At 40.1% G+C, this 24,556-nt stretch overlaps 1 protein-coding gene and 1 pseudogene across 1 annotated transcript in view; one reads left to right on the top strand and one right to left on the bottom strand.

Annotated features, from left to right (window-relative positions):
- EPS8 (EGFR pathway substrate 8, signaling adaptor) overlaps nucleotides 1-21,141 on the bottom strand; it is a 212,970-nt gene extending 191,829 nt beyond the window's left edge. Inside the window, exons 1-2 of the mRNA XM_063639634.1 lie at nucleotides 21,009-21,141; nucleotides 12,783-12,973 (exon numbers count right to left, since the gene is read on the bottom strand). The gene's annotated coding sequence lies outside the window, so the exon portion shown is untranslated. The remainder of the gene's footprint in view (nucleotides 1-12,782; nucleotides 12,974-21,008) is intronic.
- Nucleotides 1,038-2,956, top strand: LOC129481672 (small ribosomal subunit protein uS7m-like; annotated as a pseudogene).
- Nucleotides 21,142-24,556: the final 3,415 nt, after the last annotated feature.

Here is a 24,556-nt window from a genome sequence, read left to right as displayed (position 1 = left end):
CTGCATTTATCTTCCTTTATTACTGCTGTCAGCATGAGCCTTTCCACAGCTCCAACATGTAGAGCCCTTCAGCAGCAATGCCCACACAGGCCATACTTATCACTGCAACACATAAGAAATCTGAGGAGGCTGGGTGCAGTGGCTCATGCCTGTAATCCCAGCACTTTGGGAGGCCGAGGCGGGCGGATCACGAGGTCAGGAGATGGAGACCATCCTGGTTAACACGGTGAAACCCCGTCTCTACTAAAAAAATACAAAAAGATTAGCTGGGCGTGGTGGCAGGCACCTGTAGTCCTAGCTACTCGGGAGGCTGAGGCAGGAGAATGGCGTGAACCTGGGAGACGGAACTTGAAGTGAGCCGAGATCACGCCACTGCACTCCAGCCTGGGAGACAGAGCGAGACTCCGTCTCAAAAAAAAGAAAGAAAGAAATTTGAGGAGGAGTAGAGGATCACAAATGGAAATCAACACAGGAATGTCCAAGACTCAAGGTTCCCAGAGGGAAGTAGCCAAAGCTTGTCAAACATCAATACCAAGTGTTAAGAGAGAGAGGTAATGAAAGCCCTACTCCAGAAGAGTACCGGGAGAAGTAAGAACAAAGAAACCCAAATCAGGTGACTCAAGCATAAGAAAGCATCTTGAGGGCCTCTGACTCACCCATTTAGCAAAGGTCCAAGTACCTGCCAAGCACAGGGATGGGCCCTGGGGATACAAAAAAAAAAAAAAATACAAAATGGTCCCCACCCTTTAGGCATGCAGTGTTGTTAGCAATTAGACAAGCATAAACAAATAACGACAACCATATACCATGCCATACCAGTACAATTTAATACCAGGCGCTACCTGAGCACAGGGAAATGAGTGCCTGACGCTGCTGTGCAAAACCAGCAGTGACATCACAGAGACTTGCTGTGCTTCCTTTCACTGAATGGCTTCCAACTTCCATGCTGCTCCTCCAGCACTATGACATGCATCCGCCACAGCAACTTAGCACTTGCTCTTCCCTTGCCCTAGAGCACTCTTCTTCCAGATTGCCACATGGCTCACTCACTTCATTCAGTTCCCAGCTCAAGTGCTACCTCATCAAAAAAGATTTCTCTGACCAACCACCCTATTTAAACTATACTCCTACCCTGCCTAAACCCATACACACACACACACACACACACTCTCTCTCACTCTCTCTCTCTCTCTCTCTCCCTATTGCCTTACATTGCTTTTTTATCACAGCACCTATCGCAATCTGAAGATCTTGTTCAATTATTTATTGTCTGTTTCCCTCATGTAAATTCTGTGAGAGCAGGTATATCTGTCAGTTTTATTTATTGCTATATATCCCCAATGCTGGGCAGAGTTTAATGAATGAATAAGGAGAAATTTGAGCTGAGTTATGAAGAACATGTAGCAGTTTATCAAGGGAATGGGCCGGAGGTGGAGGCAGGAACACAGAATGCACATAGGCACAAATAACAAGCAGTCAAGGCACTGTTAAAGGAACTTAAAGAGGGAAATAAATAATCTGTTCCTGGCACACAGTGTGTTTATATTACATGTTATTAAATAAATGAGTGAATGAGTGAATAAATGGTTGAATTAATAAACAGAGTTGTGCTTTAGAAAGTGTGTAAGGGGGCCGGGCATGGTGGCTCACGCCTGTAATCCCACCACTTTGGGAGGCCGAAGCAGGGGGATCACGAGGTCAGGAGATTGAGATCATCCTGGCTAACATGGTGAAACCCTGTCTTTTCTCTACTAAAAATACAAGAAATTAGCCAGGCGTAGTGGCAGGTGCCTGTAGTCCCAGCTACTCGGGAGGCTGAGGCAGGAGAATGGCAGGAATCCAGGAGGTGGAGCTTGCAGTGAGCCAAGATCACATCACTGCATTCCAGCCTGGGTGACAGAGTGAGACTTGGTCTCAAAAAAAAAGAAAAAGAAAGTGTGTAAGGGCCAGGTCTGGCACTTGATTTGCGGCAGACTGTCTTGCAGCTTCTAGGCCTAACTCAGGTGAGGTGGAGCTGCTAGGGTCCTGAATTCAGAGATCCCTTAATTGACAAGGAACATTATGGCAAGCCAGTGGCTGAAGTAACTGAGGAGGAGGAGAATGATCAGGAACTCAAGGAGACTCAGCTCATCAAAGCTGCTCCAACAATGACAACGAGTTCTGTGTTTGAAGACCCCATAATCAGTAAATTCACCAACATGATGATGAAGGGAGAAAACAAAGTACTAGCCAGATCCTGTATGACTTAGGTTCTGGAAGCTATGAGAAGTACCATGATGCTTCTGCAGGGGAACAGGCAACCATTGAACACAACCCCTACACCAGAGGTCCCCAACCATTTTGGCACCAGAAACTGGTTTCCACAAACAGGGGAGAGGGGGTTGATGGGAGAGGGATGGAAGGGATTGATGATTTCATCAGGCATTGGATTCTCATGAGTGTGCAACCTAGATCCCCACATGTGCAGTTTACAATAGGGTTCTCACTCCTATAAGAATCTAATGTTGCTGCTGATCTGACAGGAGGTGAAGCTCAGACGGTAATGCTGGCTTTCTCACCTTGCTTGCTCGCCACTCACCTCCTGCTGTGTGGCCTGGTTTCTAACAGGCCATGAACCTTACCAAGCATCCGTGGCTTGGGGGTTGGGAACTCCTGCCCTACACCGTCTTCCACTAAGCAGTGAAAAACTATGAGCCTGTGATTGGGCTGATACCCATCCTCAAGGGAGGCCATTTCTCCTGGATCCCTGGATCCTTACCCTACCAATATCACCACTTCCTGGCCATAAAGTGGATGATCACTAAGTGGCACCAGGGGATGCTGATGCCAGCCAGAGAAGCTGTCACATGGGCTGCTGGAGGCTTTTTGCAACCAGGGCCCCGTGATCAAGAGGAAGTATGACATGCACAAGATGGTCGAGGCCAACCATGCCCTGGCCCACTACTGCTGGTGGTAGAGATTCCAGAAGGAGCTCAGGGCCCTTCACTGCAAGAAATACTGTGAGCCACTGCTACTTCAAAAAACAGCTGTGGGTTAAGGATGTAGTTCCTTTTTAAGGGCCCGCAGGCCTCATGAGAAGGATGGAGCAGCATATTTATTGCCTGGTAATCCTTCTTTCTTTGAGGCTAAGATTTGCTCTCTCTCTCTGTCCCCCTCTCCTTGTAAAGAGAGAGCATATTGTCTTGGAAACGTCATCCAAGAAACAGGACCCAGGCTTCTCTTCCCTCAGCTTGGGATGGACCTTTGGATGATATAAAAGAAAGCGGTTTTAGGTATTAGAAAAGATTTTGGATCTTTGGATGATATAAAAGGAAGCAGTTTTAGGTATTAGAAAAGATTTATTAGAAAATTCTCACAATGAACTGGTATACCATGTGGTACAGTACTACCATTCACTAAAACTGTCTGGAGGGGGAAAAAAGAAAGTGTGTAGGATAGATTGATGGAATGGAAGATAGGAAGTAGAGAAATCTCAAAGGCTAGTCTTCTATAAAGAGAAAAATCAGGCTCCAAAATGGCCTTAGCCCCTTCTCCCCTACAACCCCACAGAAAACCAAAAACAAATATATAGAGCTGAGATTATCACTAGCAATATACAGAACTCAAATATGAGGAGATAGTTCCTGAGACCACAGAAAAGTGAAACAACTTTGAGCAGAGAATAAGAAAATCAGACTTCCATATCCAGCACATGCTTCCTCCTTCCTGGCACCAAAAGTGTGGAAAACTTCCCTTTTTCTACACTGGAAAAAGTGAGATAAAGGTGGGCAACAAGCTTCTCTACCCTCTTGGGTTCCCTAGCAGGAAACTTGTCCCTGCCTCAAACCACAGGAAGCATATCAGGTGCTGTAGGTAGAAATATCTCTGAGGGCTGCCAGACACAAGGAAGGGAAGTGGAACTACCATCCCCAGCCCTGGACACTCTGCTCTGTAACTTGGCCAAAGAAAATGCCAAGGCTGGGTGCAGTGGCTCATGCCTGTAATCCCAGCACTTTGGGAGGCCGAGGCAGGCAGATCATGAGGTCAGGAGATCGAGACCATTCTGGCTAACATGGTGAAACTCAGTCTCCACTAAAAATACAAAAAAAAAAAATTAGCTGGGCATGGTGGCACGCGCCTGTAGTCCTAGCTACTCGGGAGGCTGAGGTAGGAGAATGGTGCGAACCCGGGAGGCGGAGCTTGCAGTGAGCCGAGATTGCACCACTGCACTCCAGCCTGGGAAACAGAGCGAAACTTTGTCTCAAAAAAAAAAAAAAAATGGAAATACCAAATCAGAGTGTCCAATCAGCAGCACCATTCAGCAGGAGGTACATTTCACAGGTTGGTCCCCCTAGGCACAAACCCCTAACCATCCTTTCCATATTAATAGGATATCCTCTTTCAGACCTCCCTGATTAAAGACACGCTATGTGAAAGTACACAGTCAAAGAATTAAGAAGAAAAAAAGAGTGAAAAGGAACAAAGATCACCCACAATATATAGAAAATTACCTCGACAGACGAAATCCAGGAATTATTGGTGCTCCAGGAACAAAAACAAATACCACATGTTTGCACCTATAAGTGAGAGCTAAATGATGAGAACACATGGACACATAGAGGGGAACAACATATGCTGGGGTCTATCAGAGGGTGGAGGGTGGAAGGAGGGAGAGGATCAGGAAAAATAACAATGGGTCCTAGGCTTAATACCTGGGTGATGAAATAACAATAACACGGAATGTAAATGGACTCAATTCTCCAACCAAAAGGCACAGAGTGGCTGACTGGATAAAGAAACAAGACCCAACTATATGCTGCCTTCAAGAAACCCACTTCACCTATACGGACGCATATGGACTAAAAGTGAAGGAGTGGAAAAAATATTTTATGCAACTGGAAACAAAAAAAAAGCAGGAGTAGCTATAATTAGATAAAATAGACTAGAAATCAAATACTTTGAAAGCAGACAAAGGTTATTATAATGATAAAGGGGTCATTTCAGCAAGAGGATGTAACAATTTTATAACATTTATATATCTGTGCACCCAATGCCAGAGCTCCCAAATGTATAAAGCAAACATTAATAGATGAAAAAGGAGATATAGACTGCAATACAATAAAAGTAGGGGATTTCACTCTCCATTCTCAGTAATGGACAGATTATTCACACAGAAAATCAACAGAGTTACTACACACAAGACCAAATAGGCCTAACTGATATTTACAGAGCATTTCATCCAACTGCTGCAGAATACACATACTTTTCATAAGTATATGGAACATTCTCCAGAATAGACCATATCTCATGCCAGAAAACAAGTTTCAATTAATCCAAACAAGTAGAAATCATATCAATTATCTTTTCTGACCACAATGAAAGAAAGCTAGAAATCAATAAAATGAGAAACCTCAGGGAATACACGGACACATGAAAATCAAACAACATTTTCCTGAATGACCAGTGGGTTGGTGAAGAAATTAAGGGGGAAATTTAAAAATTTCTTGAAACAAATGAAAATGGAAATACAACATACCAAAATCTATGGAATACAGCAAAAGCAGTAGTAAAAGGGAAACTTATTGCAATAAATGCCTATATCAAAAATGTAGAAAGACTTCAAATAAACAATCTAAATATACACCTCAAGGAACTAGAAAAGCAAGAACAAACCAAACAAAAATTAGTAGAAGGAAAAAAATATAAAGGTCAGAGCAGAAATAAACGAAATTGAGACCAAAAAAATACAGAAAATCAATGAAACAGAAAGATGGTGTTTTGAAAAGATAAACAAAATCAACAAACTTTCGGCTAGACCAAGAAAAAAGGGCGGCGCATGGTAGCTCACACCTGTAATCCCAGCACTTTGGGAGGCCGAGGTGGGCAGATCACAAAGTCATGAGATCAAGACCACAACATGGCCAACATGGTGAAATGCCATCTCTACTAAAAATACAAAAAATTAGCCAGGCATGATGGAGCGCACCTGTAGTCCCAGCTACTCAGGAGGCTGGGGCAGGGGAATTGCTTGAACCCGGGAGGCAGAGGTTGCAAACAGCCAAGATCATGCCACTGCACTCCAGCCTGGCAACAGAGCAAGACTCAGAATCAAAACAAAAAAAAAAAAAGAAAGAAGACCCAAAGAAATAAAATCAGAAATAAACAAGGAGACGTAACAACTAAGACCACAGAAACGCAAAGAATTAGAGATGATTATGAGCAACTATTTGCCAACAAGTTGTAAAACCTAAAAGAAATGAATAAATTCCTGGACACATAAAACCTACCAAGATTGAACCATGAAGAAACAGAAAAATAATGAAGGCCTGAACTAAAAACATGAGAATAGAGAAGAGAGATCACATTTGAGAAGCAAGCCAAATTGTCATATGATTGATGCGGAGGAGTCAAAGAGGAAAGAGGATTCTGATATGGGTGTCCAGATGGGTGTTAGTGCCATTGGCTACAGGGTAAAACCAGGCAAGAGGACTGCAGTGGGGAGATAATCCATTCTGTGTTGGAGATCTTGGGATTGAAGTGCCTTTTTAACAGGTGAAGACAACTAATACGTAGCGTAAAGTGTAGGCCTAGGAGTATAGTCAAGACAGAAGACAGATTTGATATAGCATGGATGTCTTCATCTTCAGAATGTTTTATTAGAATAAGAAGACAAAATGTAAGGACCACTTAAGAAATCAAGAGGCAGAAAGAAGAAAAGGAGCCTCCACAGAAAACAGAAGCAGCAGCTACTAGGGTGATAAGATGAAAACTGTGGGTTCAGGCCCCATGAAAACATGCAGTGTGCTGTCTAGCTCACCAGTCCCAGTGCCCTGGCCCATAGGAGAGACTCAAATACATAGGAAAACTGAACCAAGTAAAGCAGGAAAGAGGGAGGGATGGAAGGGAGCTTGGAAGGAGTGAATTGGTTAATAGTAAAATCACAAATGTAGCAAGGAAGATAGTGATAGCTAAGTATTCAAATATATTTTATTTTATTTATTTATTTATTTTTGTTTGTTTTGTTTTGTTTTTGTTTGTTTTTTGAGACAGAGTTTCACTCTTGTTGCCCAGGCTGGAGTACAATGGCATGGTCTCAGCTCACCGCAACTTCCGCTCCCTGGGCTCAAGCAATTCTCCTGCCTCAGCCTCCCGAGTAGCTGGAATTACAGGCACGCACCACCACGCTTGGCTAATATTTTGTATTTTTAGTAGAGATGGAGTTTCTCCATGTTGGCCAGGCTGGTCTCAAACTCCTGACCTCAGGTGATCTGCCCACCTCAGCCTCCCAAAGTGCTGGGATTACAGGCATAAGCCACCCCGCCCAGCCTTTTTTATTTATTTTTTGAGACAGGCTCTTCCTCTGTCACCCAGGCTGGAGTGCAGTTGCAGGATGATAGTTCACTGCAAGCTCAAACTCTTGGTCTCAAGAGATCCTCTTGCCTCAGCCTCTCAAAGTGCTGGGATTACAGGTGTGAGCCACCACACCCAGTCTGAAATGTATTTTATTAACATGCCAGACACTGTTTTGACCAGGTTACATAGCTTAATTTAGTCAATTCTTATGACAACCCTGTAAAGTAAGGATTATTATTATCCCCACTTTACAGATGAGAAAATGAGGCACAGAGAGGTAAAGTTGCCTAAGGTGACACAGGAAATCAATGAGAGTGGCAAGATTGAAACCCAACTGTCCTGCTTCAAAGCCGACATTTATTTGCACAGATGGAAGAGTGGGCTTTGTGAGGGAATTTAAGTGTGGGCAGTTTCAATGGAGTGGCAGCTTTGAGGCCTGGGAAGGTGAAAGGAAGGTGAGGAAGTAGAGAGAGCAAAGATAAACTGCTGTTGCAAGGAGCTTAGCTAGGAAGAGAGGATAGACTAGTAGCTGGAAGGGAACATAGGAGTGACAGAAGCTGTTTTGTGTTTTTAATGAGCAAGTCTGGAGCATGTGGGCTCGATAGATTCTGTTTACATTACACTGAAGAATTTGCTCAAGGAAAACGAGGGGGTTGGATAAAAAGAGAGATTCCTTCCAGCTCTGAGTCTACTATTCCACAACTTTGAAATTCTTTCTCAGTGAAGCCAGATGGAAGATTTTACTTGATGAAATTAGTTGGAAAAAATCATTTACTACACTTTTAAAGAGGTATTTAAATAGAAGCCCAAAGACCTATTTATTCTAATATCGTTTTAATTCATGAGCTTTTAATGTTTTCCCAAGCTGGTCTGTGACATTTCTTGGCCTAAAGAGAAATCTAAGGTTTTTATTGTCTTTAGATTTGGCCTAATAACATGTTTCTGCTTTCCTGTCTAAGGTTAGGAGAGAAAGAGTCAAGGTCATCTTGGGTTCATATTCTTTTTCTCCATTGCCTTTTCCTTTCTGTCCTCTGCCCCTCTTTCCACACAAAGAAAAAAAATTAAGTGCAGGCAGTTATAAAAAAGCCATGTTTCTTTCACAATACATCTTAAACTAATGTAATCACTCGTGTAGGTGTTTTCTGCAATTTTCTGTTTACTAAATATCCCTTGAAACACCTCAGCTTTCTCTGAACCTGGTATCTTTCACTTATGCTAAACTTTTTATTTTCTCCTTCTCTTCCTATGAGCAAGAGAGAAGGATAGACTAGTAACTGGATAGACTAATAGCAGTGGATGCATGTCAATCCCAGAAATTACCCCAGAGCCTCATTTTATCTCTACATCACTGCACAAAGCCCTTTCTCAGCACACCAGCTTCAATTATACGTATTCCTATTTTTTTCATACTTTTTGCACTTTTCTATTTCCAGTTGCTTCTTTTCCTATCCATACCTCAGTTTTCAATTATCCCCTAGTAGGGGGCTATAAGAAGGGGAGAGATGGCTGCAAAAAATATAGAACTCGTTTTTTCCAGCTTTGTGTTTTGGCACCTACCAAAATTGGTATATCCCCAGTTTTGGAAATTCACTATACTTCAAACAAAGTAACATTACATTTGGAAGACACATCTCAAAAGGAATTAGAGAGCTATTCACTTAGCAAATCTTTGCTCCTTGCTCATTTCTATTCTGGGCTCTCCTCCATACGATGGATGAATAGCATTATCTCTCAGACAAATGCAAATAATCTTCATAGAGACATCTTTATGTTTTTCTCTAAAGTATGGTAACTTTCTAGCTCACAATTCCCTGGAGCCAGGTGATAATTAAAGTGTTTCAGGTTCAAAGACATTCTCTCTGAAATTCCCGATGAGCTAGCTTCAGACAAGAATGAGAGTAAACAGAGATGATGATGATATCATAAGTTGATCAGGTTATAATGTTAATAAGTTGGAAATGAAATGTGGCTGCCTAGTATCAATAATTGACTTAATTCACATTTTCCCTGACACATGTAAATCCAAATCCCAGCATTCATAATTGTAGTTACCATATTTTGGCAGGCATATGTACCAAGCTGAGATGAACAGAGCACAAATAATCTCTGTCAGTACTGTAGCCTATACCACAGTGGCACCTCATTATAAAGAGATCTAAAACATTTTGTGACAGCACGCAATCCTTCTCTAGAAATAATAGCAGAAATCTCAATATCTCTAAATCTAAATAATGATTTGCACCCTTTATCTTTACAGGACAGGCTTTTGAAATTATAACATATTTTAGAATACTCAGCACCTGGGACAATCTAAGTGCTTCTCTATATAATTGAGCAACATTTTCAAATATTGACCACCCTGATGATTCCAAACCATGTAATTAGCTTAATCAAGTATACTTTCCTCCATCTTACTCTTGGTAAAACATATTTTTACATTATTTAATACAATTAAAAAGCCATTCTTTTTTCCATTTCTCCTTTTTTTTTTTTTTTTTTTTTTGAGAAGGAATCTTGCTCTGTTGCCCAGGCTGGAGTGCAGTGGTGCGATCTCGGCTCACTGCAAGTTCTGCCTCCTGGGTTCACGCCATTCTCCTGCCTCAGCCTCCCGAGTAGCTGAGACTACAGGTGCCTGTCATGATGCCTGGCTAATTTTTTGTATTTTTAGTAGGATGGGGTTTCACCGTGTTAGCCAGGATGGTCTCAATCTCCTGACCTCATGATCCACCTGCCTCGGCCTCCCAAAGTGCTGGGATTACAGGCATGAGCCACTGTGCCCGGCTATTTCTCCTTATTTTTATTTTTTTCTTAGTTAATCAAGAATGCTGAAAACCTAATTTTTAAACCACAAAAATTTTTCATTGGAAAATCTTCAATTTTTAGGATATGGAATATTTTAGCTTAAAACAATTAATTGGCAAATGACCGATGCAAATGCTTTTTATTAAAATTTTACTTCTATTTTTACAAGGGCTAAAAAAAAAACTAGAATATGTGCTTTATACCATCTAATAGTTAAAATTCTTCTGTATGTGAGAATGTGAAAGTCTTCTGTAAAAGGAAACGTTTTCCCTAAATGAGTTTTTGAATGAATCAATTTCCTCTATTCCCAGTCACAACAGTTTCTGAGTTTTGGACAAGTCTTGTCTCCTAGAGTTTCTGACAAGTCTTGTCTCCTAGAGTTTCTGGTACTCTTTCCAAATGTTTAGTAGGAAGATGCTTCTCTTTGCTTTTTCTGGGAGAAAAAGCCAGAATTCTCAGGCTGCAGTTCTCTCTCCTGACCTCCTGTCCTTCCTCACTCCTAGCTCCCAGAAGTCCTTCCGAAGGTTACCAACTGGCTTTAATCCAACGCTAACTTTTCAACTGAGGGCTTGGAGAGGCAACCTAGACTTTTTAAACTTTTTTCTTTTGTTTCATAAAACACAAGATTGAAAGATTATTATAAAATATTGCCTTTCGAACACCTAAGTGGCCTTGGTCATGCTTACATTGGCAGAATCCATGAGAGCACTGTGGTCCCAAGGCCCTTTAAGAGGTGGGGTGTTATTTCTGAAATGGATTTGGACCATATGCAATACATATAAGAAAGTTGCATTTTCCCTCCACAGTGGAAAACATCTGTTTTGCTAGTGGATTTGACTCTGTTGCCAGAATTACTTTCCAGATGTTTTGAAACTCTAAACAACTACTTCCTTTCTGATCTGCTCTGGCTCAAAAATTGATTTGCTAAGAAAACACATAGGTCTGTGACATAAATGAAAACAATAATATTTATCTTAACTAATCCATATTACCAAAACATTTTAGACATGGCCTTGGACTAATGGTATAATATAGATTCTTTTTCTTTCTAAATCAGTCATACAGACATGTATACACATAGGCTCTTGGAAGGGAATATAGTGCAAACAGGAAAACATTCCCAATCCTCTTAGTGTAAATAACTACTGGTGGTAGACCATTTATGCTCCTGTCATTTTCTCAGCTTTTTCATTGACTTAACTTAAATGACACCCTGGTAGGATATGAGCATGCCCAGCACATATTTAAACCTCTTCCCTTTAATGACTCCCGTATAACATGCAAAGTATTTTACATTATCTCACTTTCAGCCTTCTGTAGCATCTACTTCAGCTATTTCTTCCTAGTTAACCTCTAGCCACTGTTTTGTTGTCATTGTTTTTTGTTAATTTAATGTTTACATAATTTAAACAGATGATTTTTAATTTTTTATAATCAACTGCCAAACAATACAATATTTCTTTTTTCTATCTCACTATACCTCGTGATTTCACTTTGTGATCTTTATCCTAACCCTGTTTGAATTTAAAACCTCTATGTTTTCATTCCATTTATGTTTTTAACTCCTCGACTTTTTCAAATACTCAGCTTTTCCCTTTCATTCTTTACAAAGTCCTCTAGCAGATCATATTCTCATTTCCACTATGATCCAGAAATGCAAATGTTTGAAAGGCAAATTCTAAGTTGAACAGAACAAACCTATTGTGTACTAAAGTTCAATATGTATTTTCCCTTATAAATATTTCCCAACCTTTTGTATGTGTCTTCATTTTACATTATACCTGAGTTTCTAAACACCAAGAATCTGCTTTGAATATTTCTTTAGATTCTAAATTTGGTCAGTCATTTCTAATAAGCACACTTTTTTTTTCATTCATACTCTAGAATGCAGCCCACATCTTGTTCACCTTTGTACTACTAGTGCCTAAAGCAGAGAATCTGGCAGACACTCATTTACCATTTATTAAATAACTCTAACATTTCCTTTCAGGGATTTCATGTCCCAGGCACTGTGCTAAGCATAGATTATATGCTATGTCATGTGATCTCAAGAACCCTGTGCAGTAGACATTATTAATCCCATTTTACTCTTGAGGAAACAGAAACTCTGGGAAAGAGAGAAGTAATTAATAAAAATTTACATGGGTAGAAAGTTGCAAATTATTTAGTTTCAAAGATAGGCTGTTTGAATAACATGAAAAACAAACATAAACCATACAAACACTTTCTTTCCCATTTTCCTGTATCATGGTTGGTCCTAGGCAAAACTTTAAAATAGAGTAGATTTTCAGTACATCTTTCCTTTCCCCTTAATACCTAACTTTTAGTGCCCAAACCCTTTGACTTATCCTTCCAACCAACCTCAGAAGCTTCTACAATGGACACTCCCTCCCTCATCCAGAGCCTACCTGCCATGGTCTGTATCCCCACCTATCTTCAGCCATACTAAATTCTGGTTTTTCTTTCATCAAATCTTGAGTCTTATTGCTTCATAATACTTAAGCTTCTGAGGTTGAAAAGTTGCTTATTAGGCAAGCTTTCTTCTCCAACATTGAAAAGCTAGAAGAGTCTATAAGAATTATGTGGTCATAATTTTATGGGCAAAAAAAAGTCATAGAAATGACTGTAATCAAAAGGAATGAACTTACATTAGGCTGAACAGAAGCTAAGGACAGCACCTTGGCAGGATCCTCATTGTCCACCTCCAATCAGACTTCACTGCACTAGGCTGACGTCTGTTTCCTAAGAAGAATCCTAGCTGAAATACACAATGACTTCAAATTTTCTTATGTAACTTCCATGTTGAAGACAGCATCAGAATTAAATTCAATGGTAGCGTCTAAAAGTGAAAAAAGAAAGACAACTACCAGCAAACTCATTAATTATTATGTAAATCTGTTAAATTTTACACATACACACACAAACAAAGGTACAGTCCTTGGAAATTATGATGTCTGCTTTTTGCACACTTCTGTATTATATGTATTTATTTTTTTTTCAGATACAGGGTCTTGCTCTATCACCCAGGCTGGAGTGCAGTGGTCCAATCATAGCTCACTGCAGCCTCGAACTCAAGAGATTCTCTCACCTCAGCCTCCTGAGTAGCTGGGACTGCAGGTGCACCACCATACTTGGTTAAGTATTTTTATTTCTTAGAGATGGGGTCTCACTAAGTTTCCCAGGCTGGTCTTGAACTTCTGGCCACAAGTGATCCTCCTGCCTCAGCCTCCCAAATCACTGGGATTATAGGTATGAGCCACCACACCTGGCTAACAATGCAATTAAATACATTGACTTATGGCTGGGCGTGGTGGCTTACCCCTGTAATCGCAGCACTTTGGGAGGCCGAGGTGGGCAGATCACTTGCAGTCGGGAGTTCAAAACTAACCTGGCCAACATGGTGAAACCCTGTTTCTACTAAAATTATAAAAATTAGCCAGGAGTGGTGGTGGGCACCTGTAATCCCTGCTACTCAAGAGGCTGAGGCAGGAGAATTGCTGAACCCCGGAGGTGGAGGCTGCAGTGAGCTGTCACACCACTGCACTCCAGCCTGGGTGACAGAGCGAGACTCCATCTCAAAAAAAAATAAAAAATAAAAAAGTAAAGTAAATAAATAAATGCAATGACTTAATCATTAATTCAGTTAACAAATAGTTATTGAGTACATACTGTATGGAAAGCACAAAAAAGATTATAATTTATAAGGCAATATAAATCATGTTCACAAATGATTGAAATGTAAAGCATGTAAGATCATTGTCAAAAAAAGGACAAAGTATTTTGAGTGATCAGAGTAGGGAAGGATTATGAGCAGGTAGCAGAATCAATGATTTTGACATATTAATATTTATATTTTACCTTATATTTTACTTACAGAAATAATAATCAAAGTATTTAAACATGTGCTATTTTTTCAGGCATTGTGTAGGCAGTTTATAGCGCTATTGAATCAATTAAAAATTGCTTCGGACTGTAAGTATCAAAATACTCTATTACAACTTGGTTAAACAATAGTGAGACATTTAGTTATTCCACTCAAAAAGAAGTCTGGAGGCAGGCAGTTGAAGAACAAGGGAAGTGATTTAACAATGTCATAAAGGACACAGGTTCTTTCCATCATTCCTCCTGCCAATTTTGTGATTGTGGGATGACTAGCGGACTTTCTCTAGAATCACATATGACACATCTTCATATATATGTATAATAAAATCACGATGAAATGAGGTACTCTCTTCAAGGGCTTCTCTCTGTTACGTGGGAGGAAATCTTTTCCAAATGTCTCCAGCTAACTTCCCCAGGTCTTTTTGGCTAGACATGGTTCACATACCCATGCCTAGAGCAATAGATGATGAATGAGAAGAGGACTGCCATAATGTAGTAACCATCACACACAATGCCTCTTCACTGTTTCCCAAGACTCCAGTCTAAATAAGCAATATGTTTGCATGGATAATGGAACTTTAAAATTATTGCTTTACATACAATTATTAAGATATTTTCTATTTGTCAGCCATAGTCAAAGTTTAGTCCCACAAAGGTAAGTTAATCTTATTTTAGTGGCCAAGAAACAATAAGCATTCTACAGATAGAAATAGTGATTGATTAAGGTAAAGTTTTTTTGTTTTTCCATTGTTTAGTTTTTTTGGTTTTGAGACAGGGTTTCACTCTGTCGCCCAGGATGGAGTGCAGTGTCTCCGTCAAAGCTCACTACAGCCTCGACCTCCCAGGCTTAGGTGAGCCTTCTATCTCAGCCTCCCCAGTAGGTGGGACTATAGGTATGTGCCACCAAGCCCGGCTAATTTTTTGTAGAGATGGGCTATTGCCATGTTGCCCAGACTAGTCTTGAACTTCTGAGCTCAAGTAATACACCAGCCTTGTCATCCCAAAGTGCTAGGATTACAGGTGTGAGCCACTGTGTCCAGCCAAGGTGAAGCCTTGTTTAATGTCTTTGTCATTTAGCCAAATCTGTGATCCTAAAATTTTGCTGAGTCAGTTGGTTTCAGCTAGGAACTAGTGAATGAAAACTAACATATGTGAAATTATTACTGAAATGTCATAGCAAAGTTCATGGCCAGTGGAATTAAATTAATATGGCTAGCGTATTTGAAAACATTGTACCTGTCAGAGTAACTCTCTGTTTGAATTTAACGTGTTAATTTCTTACACTTCTCATATTTTCCTGGAATACAACTTTCCACTTCACTCAGAACATTAAAGTAGTATGTTTATATACTATGTGTAGTATGATAAAACTGTTTTAACCATTAAAAAAGTAGAAAATCATTGTTTTTATATCATGTGACTATTGAAATTGCAATACAAATGTTTTATTTAAGGGCTTCTTTATTTATACTGTGACAAATCTGTCTTTTTCTTTCTCTTTCTTTTCTTTTTTCTTTATGTCTCTCTTTTTCTTTTTTCATTCTTTCTCTTTCTTTTCTTTTTTCTTTTTCTCTTTCTTTTTCTTTCTCTCTCTCTTTCTTTCTCTGTCTTTTTTTTGAGATGGAATCTCACTCTGTCACCCAGGCTGGAGTGCAGTGGCACAGTCTTGGCTCACTGCAACCTCCGCCTCCCAGGTTCAAGCAATTATCTGCCTCGGCCTCCCAAGTAACTGGGATTACAGGCCCCCCCCACCATGCCCGGATAATTTTTGTATTTTCTCTTTTTTCTCTCTTCTTTGAGACAGGGTATCTCTCTGTCACCCATGCTGGAGCACCCTAGTGCAACCAGGGTGAACCAGGGCTCGCTGCAGCTTTAACCTCCCAGACTCAAGCAGTCCTCCTGACTTAGCCTCCCTAGTAGCTGGGGCTACAGGTGCATGCCACCACACACAACTAAATTCTCAAATTTTTTTATAGAGATGGGGTTATGGTGCCAGGGCTTGTCTCAAATTCCTGGGCTCAAGCGATTCTCCTGCCTTCACCAGGTGTGGTAGCTCATGATTACAGGCATGAGCTACTACGCCTGGCTTTATTGCAATATTTCTAAAATTATATTTCAGTCATCTATTATTCTATAACAAACCATCCAAAACTTACTAACTTAAAACCACAGTTTTATAGATACTGGTGAGGTTGTGGAGAAAAAGGAATGCTTACACACTATTGATAGGGGTGTAAATTAGTTCAACCATTGTGGAAGACAGTGTGGTGATCCCTCGAAGACCTAAAGAGAGAAATACCATTCGACCCAGCAATCCCATTGCTGGCTATATACCCAAAGGAATAGAAATCATTTTATTATAAACATATATGCATGCATATGTTCATTACAACACTATTCACAATAGCAAAGACATGGGCTCAACCTAAATGTCCATCAATGATAGATTAGATACAGAAAATGTGGTACATATGCACCACAGAATACTATGCAGCCATAAAAAAGAACAAGATCATGTCCTTTGCAGGGACGTGGATGGAGCTGGAGGCCATTATCCTCAGCAAACTAATGTAGGAACAGAAAACCAAATACCACTTGTTCTCACTCATAAGTGGAAGCTAAATATGAGAACACATAGGCACATAGAGGAGAACAACACATGCTAGGACCTGTAGGAGGGTGGAGGGAGGGAGGAGGGAGAGGATCAGGAAAAAATGACTAATATCTACTAGGCTTACCACCTGGGTGATGAAATAATGCGTATGACAAACCCCCATGACGCAAGTTCACCTAGGTAAAAACCCTGCACGTGTACCCCTCAACTTAAAATTTTAAACAAAATAGTTATCATTTATTTTGCTCATAAATTTACGATTTTGGAATGGTTGGGTTGGGATGCTGAGTTTCTGTTTTCCCATGGCATCAGTCGAGGCAGTTTCCTGGGACAGAATCCACTTGCAAGTTAGTTCACTTACATAGCTAGTGTCTGCTTTAACAAAGATACCACAGAATAGGTGACCTAAACAACAAGCATTTCTTTCTCATAATGGAGGCTGGAAGTCTGAGCTCAGGGTACTAGCATAATTGGGTTCTTGGTAAAGGCCCTCTTCCTGGACAGACGGCTGTCCTCTTGTTATATCTTTACAAGTTGGAGTGAGAGAGAGAAAGAGAGATACTGATGGGTACCTTGGCTCCTTTCCACATGAGTTTCTCCATTTCCATGTGGACCTCCCTATGAGATTGCTTGAGCTTCCTCACAACATGGCAGTTGGGTTCCAGAAACAAATATTCCAATAGGAAGTTGAAACTATCAGTATTTTACAAATTGGGCCCAGAGCTTCAGCCTAGCATAAATCCTGCTATATGCTAATGGTCAAGCAGTCACACAGACTCTGCCCAGATTTAAAGCAAGTGGACATAAATTCCTTCTTTTGATAAGAGGATGAAAGCTAAATGTAACCATCTTTAATCTCTATAGACTGGAAAGAGGATTCGTTTTTATTTTCAAAGTTCATTCCCATGGAAAATTTTTCTTCTTTATTATATAATACTGTCAGACGGTGAAGATGACTTGCTTTGTAAATAAAACTGCAATAAAAATGTCACAGAGTTTAAAAAGTTTATTTATTTTTATATCACAAGAAAAATATGGCAGAGTTTTATTGTGGTTTATTTAACCACAATAAAAATATAGCAGAGTTGTAAGGTCCAAAGTTATACTTGAATCAGGATTACTTAAACTTGAGTCAGGATTCAAGTTTCATGTATAACTAATGCTTTTCTACTCAGAAAATGGGTCAGAACAAATATTGTGTCACCAGGATACAATAATGGTGTTGTATTTATTATGGTAATAAAAACAAAGTAAGAAATGTTCCTTGCTATACTTTTTAATTTTCGTTAAGTATTTTTTATTGGGTAGACAATTTTTTCTTTTAAAAGGCAGTATTTTAATTCTCTTTCTGTTGAATATTCTTAAATAGTATTTTGATAATGTAGTAAAAAGTAAACAAGAATAGAAAAATTTTCTGTGTAGAGTTAAATGGAACACAACACATCACTTCTGACGATAAGTGAAAAATTTTATTATGTAGTGAGAGAATAGTACAAACTCAATGTGAGGCACAGTGAGGTAGTTTTCAATTACTTTTTTATTTTTATGAGGATGATGTGCTTGGATTTAATAGAAATTGAAAGATTTCATGACACAGTAAATGACAAATCTTATGGCTTTTTCTTCTATTTGTTGAAGAGGACAATGCCATTTTATTTCTTTGATTTGTGAGAAAACTCTATGTTCTCTAGTTTTACAAGTATCATTAATATTGTTTGTCAGTTATTGTTCAACAACAATGTGCAAGGTTAGGCTCGAACAGTCAAAAGAATAAAGTGAAAGAATAAGAAAAAAATGAGTAGGGATTGATAGTGTCTTTCCTTCCAAGGATAAGTTATTCAGAGTTTCTGGTGCTATTAAGAGACTACTTCCTCCTTGAACATTTTGATGATGCTATGCTGCTGGAGTTTTTCACCTGAGCTTTATTTTGTCTATTCAATGGCTTCACAGTCTCTGTCCTCCTTCTCCCTGGAGAGTATCGGTGTTCTGCAGAGTGTTCCTCCTGGTCTTCTATTATAATTCTACATTTCCTGATCATAGTTCTCAAGATTTGTATCTCTAATCCAAACTTCTCTACTGAGTTCCACACATATAAGCCACATTGCTATCTGTATATCCTACAGGAATCTCCAACTCGTCAGCCCCAGATTAAAATCATCATCCTTCTTCCAAAATCATTAATTAAGAGTTGCTACTCTTCACCCATATTTACTAGGTCACTAAGTCCTATCAATTCCTTCTCAAAATATGTTCATGTTTTCCCCATCCTTTTCATCCTCACGACCACTAACATATTTCAGGCTTTTTGCATTGCTTCCCTAGGTTGTTACAAAGGTCTCCTTACAGGTCAAAACACATACAGTTTCACTCTAAGCCATCCCTCAAACTGCTTCCAGACTGACTGTCCCCAAAATACAAATAAGATAATGTGACAGCCACATGTAAAACATCGTCCTTCATTGTTTACAGAGCAGGGTCCAATCTCTGTTGTCAGATAGAATAAACTCTCCACGATACGTCTTCCTTTCTATTATCATCTCCCTCCAATTTCCTGAAAGATCCATCATATTGTTTCCTGCTCCTATACCTTCATGCATGCATACACACATAAACACACATCACATATATAAATATAATGTATACGTATATAAGTGCACACACATCACATACATACATGTAATATGTATGTATACGTACATAAATGCACACACACACTCTTTCTAAATGGAATGACTTCCCTCTCTTTATTGGTATACAGAGTGTCTCTGCCAAGATCTAGTGTAAACATGACCTTCTCTTTGAAGTTTTCTATTACCCTTTCACCTCTGCTGCCAGCTACACTATTACCACTCCCTACACTGTGCTGCTAAGTGTGCCTAAATCAAACATGACTTTTATTATTGCACTTACAAGACTGTATTTCTATTATCTTTTGCGTGTCTGTCTTCTGTAGAAAATTACAATTCTTTTTTTTTTTTTTTTGAAACAGGGTCTCACTCTGTCACCCAGGCTAGAGTGCAGTGGCATGATCTCGGCTCACTGCAACCTCCACCTCCCGGATTCAAGTGATTCTCCTGCCTCAGCTTCCTGAGTAGTTGAGACTACAGGTGCACACCACCACACCCAGCTAATTTTTGTATTTTTAGTAGAGACGGGGTTTCACCGTGTTGACCAGGCTGGTCTCGAACTTCTGACCTCAAAGTGATCCGCCCACCTTGGCCTCCAGAAGTGCTGGGATTACAGACATGAGCCACCCCACGTGGCCAAAAATTACAATTCTTTAAAGACAGGAAACATGACTTACTTACTAGCAGCATCTAGTGGCATGGTACCCTCTACAAAACCTATAAATTAAGCTGTGTAGAATGAATGAAAGAAAAATATGAAGATAAACTACATTAATTATAAAATGCTTATTAATTTCTGAAATTATGTTGCAAGAGTAAGAACCACATTATACTTCGACAGAGAAAAGCCTTCAAGTTCAAATATCCAGAAGAAGTAACAATTTGAAATCCAGTCACAATTTTAAAAAACAGTCTATCAGGTTTTAATACTTAATGTCAGATGCTTTCCTAGGTAACAATTAAAGCTAGAAATTTTCAGAAAACATGCATTAGAAAAAAAAGCAAAATAATTGGTATTAGAATAATTGTAGAGGCAGAAAAGACTAAAAATTGTTTGTTATGATATGAAAGCTTTGATATTAGTAAAATAATGCAGAACAATGTGAAACACATAAAATAATACAGAAAAGGAAGAACCAAAATTATATATAATAATAGTAATAATAATCACTACTATTTATTGCTTATGACATGACAGGCACTGTGTTGCAACTCTGCAATCTTATCTTTCTATCCTCATAGTAATGTTGAATGTAGATATTATTATTATTTATCTCATTTTGTAGATGACGAACCTGTGTCTTAGAAGGGTTGATCAACTTAATTTACCAAGATCACATAATCTAGTAAGTGACAAAACCACATCTTAAATTCTGACTTGGGAACCCAAGCTCTTATCTATTACATACAAAGAGACAATTTCTTACCCATGTTTGACCATGTTTCTATAGTCTCTTACAAGGAGAAATTAAGAATCATATCAGAACCGTCGGGTGGAGCCAAGATGGCCGAATAGGAACAGCTCCGGTCTCCAGCTCCCAGCCCCAGCGACACAGAAGACGGGTGATTTCTGCATTTCTGCTTGAGGTACCGGTTTCATCTCACTAGGGAGTGCCAAACAGTGGGTTCAGGACAGTCGGTGAAGCGCACTGTGCGCGAGCCGAAGCAGGGCGAGGCATTGCCTCACTCGGGAAGCGCAAGGGGTCAGGGAGTTCCCTTTCCTAGTCAAAGAAAGGGAAAACAGACCGCACCTGGAATATCGGGTCAGTCCCGTCCTAATACTGCGCTTTTCCATCGGGCCTGGAAAACGGCACACTAGGAGATTGTGTCCCGCACCTGGCTCGGAGGGTCCTATGCCCACAGAGTCTTGCTGATTGCTAGCACAGCAGTCTGAGATCACGCTGCAAGGCGGCAACGAGGCTGGGGGAGGGGCGCCCGCCATTGCCCAGGCTTGCTTAGGTAAACAAAGCAGCCAGGAAGCTCGAACTGGGTGGAGCCCACCACAGCTCAAGGAGGCCTGCCTGCCTCTGTAGGCTCCACCTCTGGGGGCAGGGCACAGACAACCAAAAACTCAGCGAGAACCTCCACAGCCTTAAATGTCCCTGTCTGACTGACAGCTTTGAAGAGAGTAGTGGTTCTCCCAGCACGCAGCTGGTGATCTGAGAACGGACAGACTGCCTCCTAAAGTGGGTCCCTCACCCCTGAGCAGCCTAACTGGGAGGCACCCCCCCAGTAGGGACAGACTGACACCTCATTGAACCGGGTACTCCTCTGAGACAAAACTTTCAGAGGAACTATCAGACAGCTGAATTTGTGGTCTCACGAAAATCCGCTGTTCTGCAGCCACCGCTGCTGACACCCAGCCAAACAGGGTCTGGAGTGGACCTCTAGTAAACTCCAACAGACCTGCAGCTGAGGGTCTTGTCTGGTAGAAGGAAAATTAACAAACAGAAAGGACATCCACACCAAAAACCCATCTGTACATCACCATCATCGAAGACAAAAAGTAGACAAAACCACAAAGATGGGGAAAAAACAGACTAAAAAAACTGGAAACTCTAAAAAACAGAGCACCTCTCCTCCTCCAAAGGAACGCAGTTCCTCACCAGCAACGGAACAAAGCTGGATGGAGGATGACTTTGATGAGTTGAGAGAAGAAGGCTTCAGACGATCAAACTACTCTGAGCTACGAGAGGAAATTCAAAACAATAGCAAAGAAGTTAAAAACTTTGAAAAAAAATTAGAAGAATGGATAACTAGAATAACCAATGGAGAGAAGGGCTTAAAGGAGCTGATGGAGCTGAAAGCCAAGTTTCGAGAACTACGCGAAGAATGCAGAAGCCTCAGTAGCAGATGTGATCAACTGGAAGAAAGGGTATCGCTGATAGAAGATGAAATGAATGAAATGAAGAGAGAAGGGAAGTTTAGAGAAAAAAGAATAAAAAGAAATGAACAAAGCCTCCAAGAAATTTGGGACTATGTGAAAAGACCAAACCTACGTCTGATTGGTGTACCTGAAAATGATGGCGAGAATGGAACCAAGTTGGAAAACACTCTGCAAGATATTATCCAGGAGAACTTCCCCAATCTAGCAAGGCAGGCCAGCATTCAGATTCAGGAAATACAGAGAACGCCACAAAGATACTCCTCGAGAAGGGCAACTCCAAGACACATAATTGTCAGATTCACCAAAGTGGAAATGAAGGAAAAAATGTTAAGGGCAGCCAGAGAGAAAGGTCGGGTTACCCACAAAGGGAAGCCCATCAGACTAACAGCTGATCTCTCAGCAGAAACTCTACAAGCCAGAAGAGAGTGGGGGCCGATATTCAACATTCTTAAAGAAAAGAATTTTCAACCCAGAATTTCCTATCCCGCCAAACTAAGCTTCATAAGTGAAGGAGAAATAAAATACTTTACAGACAAGCAAACGCTGAGTGATTTTGTCACCACCAGGCCTGCCCTAAAAGAGCTCCTGAAGGAAGCACTAAACATGGAAAGGAACAACCGGTACCAGCCCCTGCAAAAACATGCCAAATTGTAAAGACCATCGAGGCTAGGAAGAAACTATGGCAACTAACGAGCAAAATAACCAACTAACATCATAATGACAGGATCAGATTCACACATAACAATATTCACGTTAAATGTAAATGGGCTAAATGCTCCAATCAAAAGACACAGACTGGCAAACTGGATAAGGAGTCAGGACCCATCAGTGTGCTGTATTCAGGAAACCCATCTCACGTGCAGAGACACACATAGACTCAAAATAAAGGGATGGAGGAAGATCTATCAAGCAACTGGAAAACAAAAAAAGGCAGGGGTTGCAATCCTAGTCTCTGATAAAATAGACTTTAAACCAACAAAGATCAAAAGAGACAAAGAAGGCCATTACATAATGGTAAAGGGATCAATTCAACAAGAAGAGCTAACTATCCTAAATATATATGCACCCAACACAGGAGCACCCAGATTCATAAAGCAAGTCCTCAGTGACCTACAAAGGGACTTAAACTCCCACACAATAATAATGGGAGATTTTAACACCCCACTGTCAGCATTAGACAGATCAACGAGACAGAAAGTTAACAAGGATATCCAGGAATTGAACTCAGCTCTACATAAAGTGGACCTAATAGACATCTACAGAACTCTCCACCCCAAATCAACAGAATATACATTTTTTTCAGCACCACACCACACCTATTCCAAAATTGACCACATAGTTGGAAGTAAAGCTCTTCTCAGCAAATGTAAAAGAACAGAGATTATAACAAACTGTCTCTCAGACCACAGTGCAATCAAACTAGAACTCAGGATTAAGAAACTCAGTCAAAACCGCTCAACTACATGGAAACTGAACAACCTGCTCCTGAATGACTATTGGGTACATAATGAAATGAAGGCAGAAATAAAGATGTTCTTTGAAACCAACGAGAACAAAGACACAACGTACCAGAATCTCTGGGACACGTTCAAAGCAGTGTGTAGAGGGAAATTTATAGCACTAAATGCCCACAAGAGAAAGCAGGAAAGATCCAAAATTGACACCCTAACATCACAATTAAAAGAACTAGAAAAGCAAGAGCAAACACATTCAAAAGCTAGCAGAAGGCTAGAAATAAGTAAAATCAGAGCAGAACTGAAGGAAATAGAGACACAAAAAACCCTTCAAAAAATTAATGAATCTAGGAGCTGGTTTTTTGAAAAGATCAACAAAATTGATGGACCGCTAGCAAGACTAATAAAGAAGAAAAGAGAGAAGAATCAAATAGATGCAATAAAAAACGAAAAAGGGGATATCACCACCGATCCCACAGAAATACAATCTACCATCAGAGAATACTACAAACACCTCTATGCAAATAAACTAGAAAATCTGGAAGAAATGGATAAATTCCTCGACAAATACACCCTCCCAAGACTAAACCAGGAAGAAGTTGAATCTCTGAATAGACCAATAACAGGCTCTGAAATCGTGGCAATAATCAATAGCTTACCAACCAAAAAGAGTCCAGGACCTGATGGATTCACAGCTGAATTCTACCAGAGGTACAAGGAGGAACTGGTACCATTCCTTCTGAAACTATTCCAATCGATAGAAAAAGAGGGAATCCTCCCTAACACATTTTACGAAGCCAGCATCGTCCTGATACCAAAACCTGGCAGAGACATAACCAAAAAAGAGAATTTCAGACCAATATCCTTGATGAACATTGATGCAAAAATCCTCAATAAAATACTGGCAAACCGAATCCAGCAGCACATCAAAAAGCTTATCCACCATGATCAAGTGGGC

This window comes from Symphalangus syndactylus, chromosome 5, assembly GCF_028878055.3.
Source record: "Symphalangus syndactylus isolate Jambi chromosome 5, NHGRI_mSymSyn1-v2.1_pri, whole genome shotgun sequence".
NCBI lineage: Eukaryota > Metazoa > Chordata > Mammalia > Primates > Hylobatidae > Symphalangus > Symphalangus syndactylus.
The sequence above is the reverse complement of the archived record's forward strand: the minus strand, read 5'-3'. Positions and strand labels throughout refer to the sequence as shown.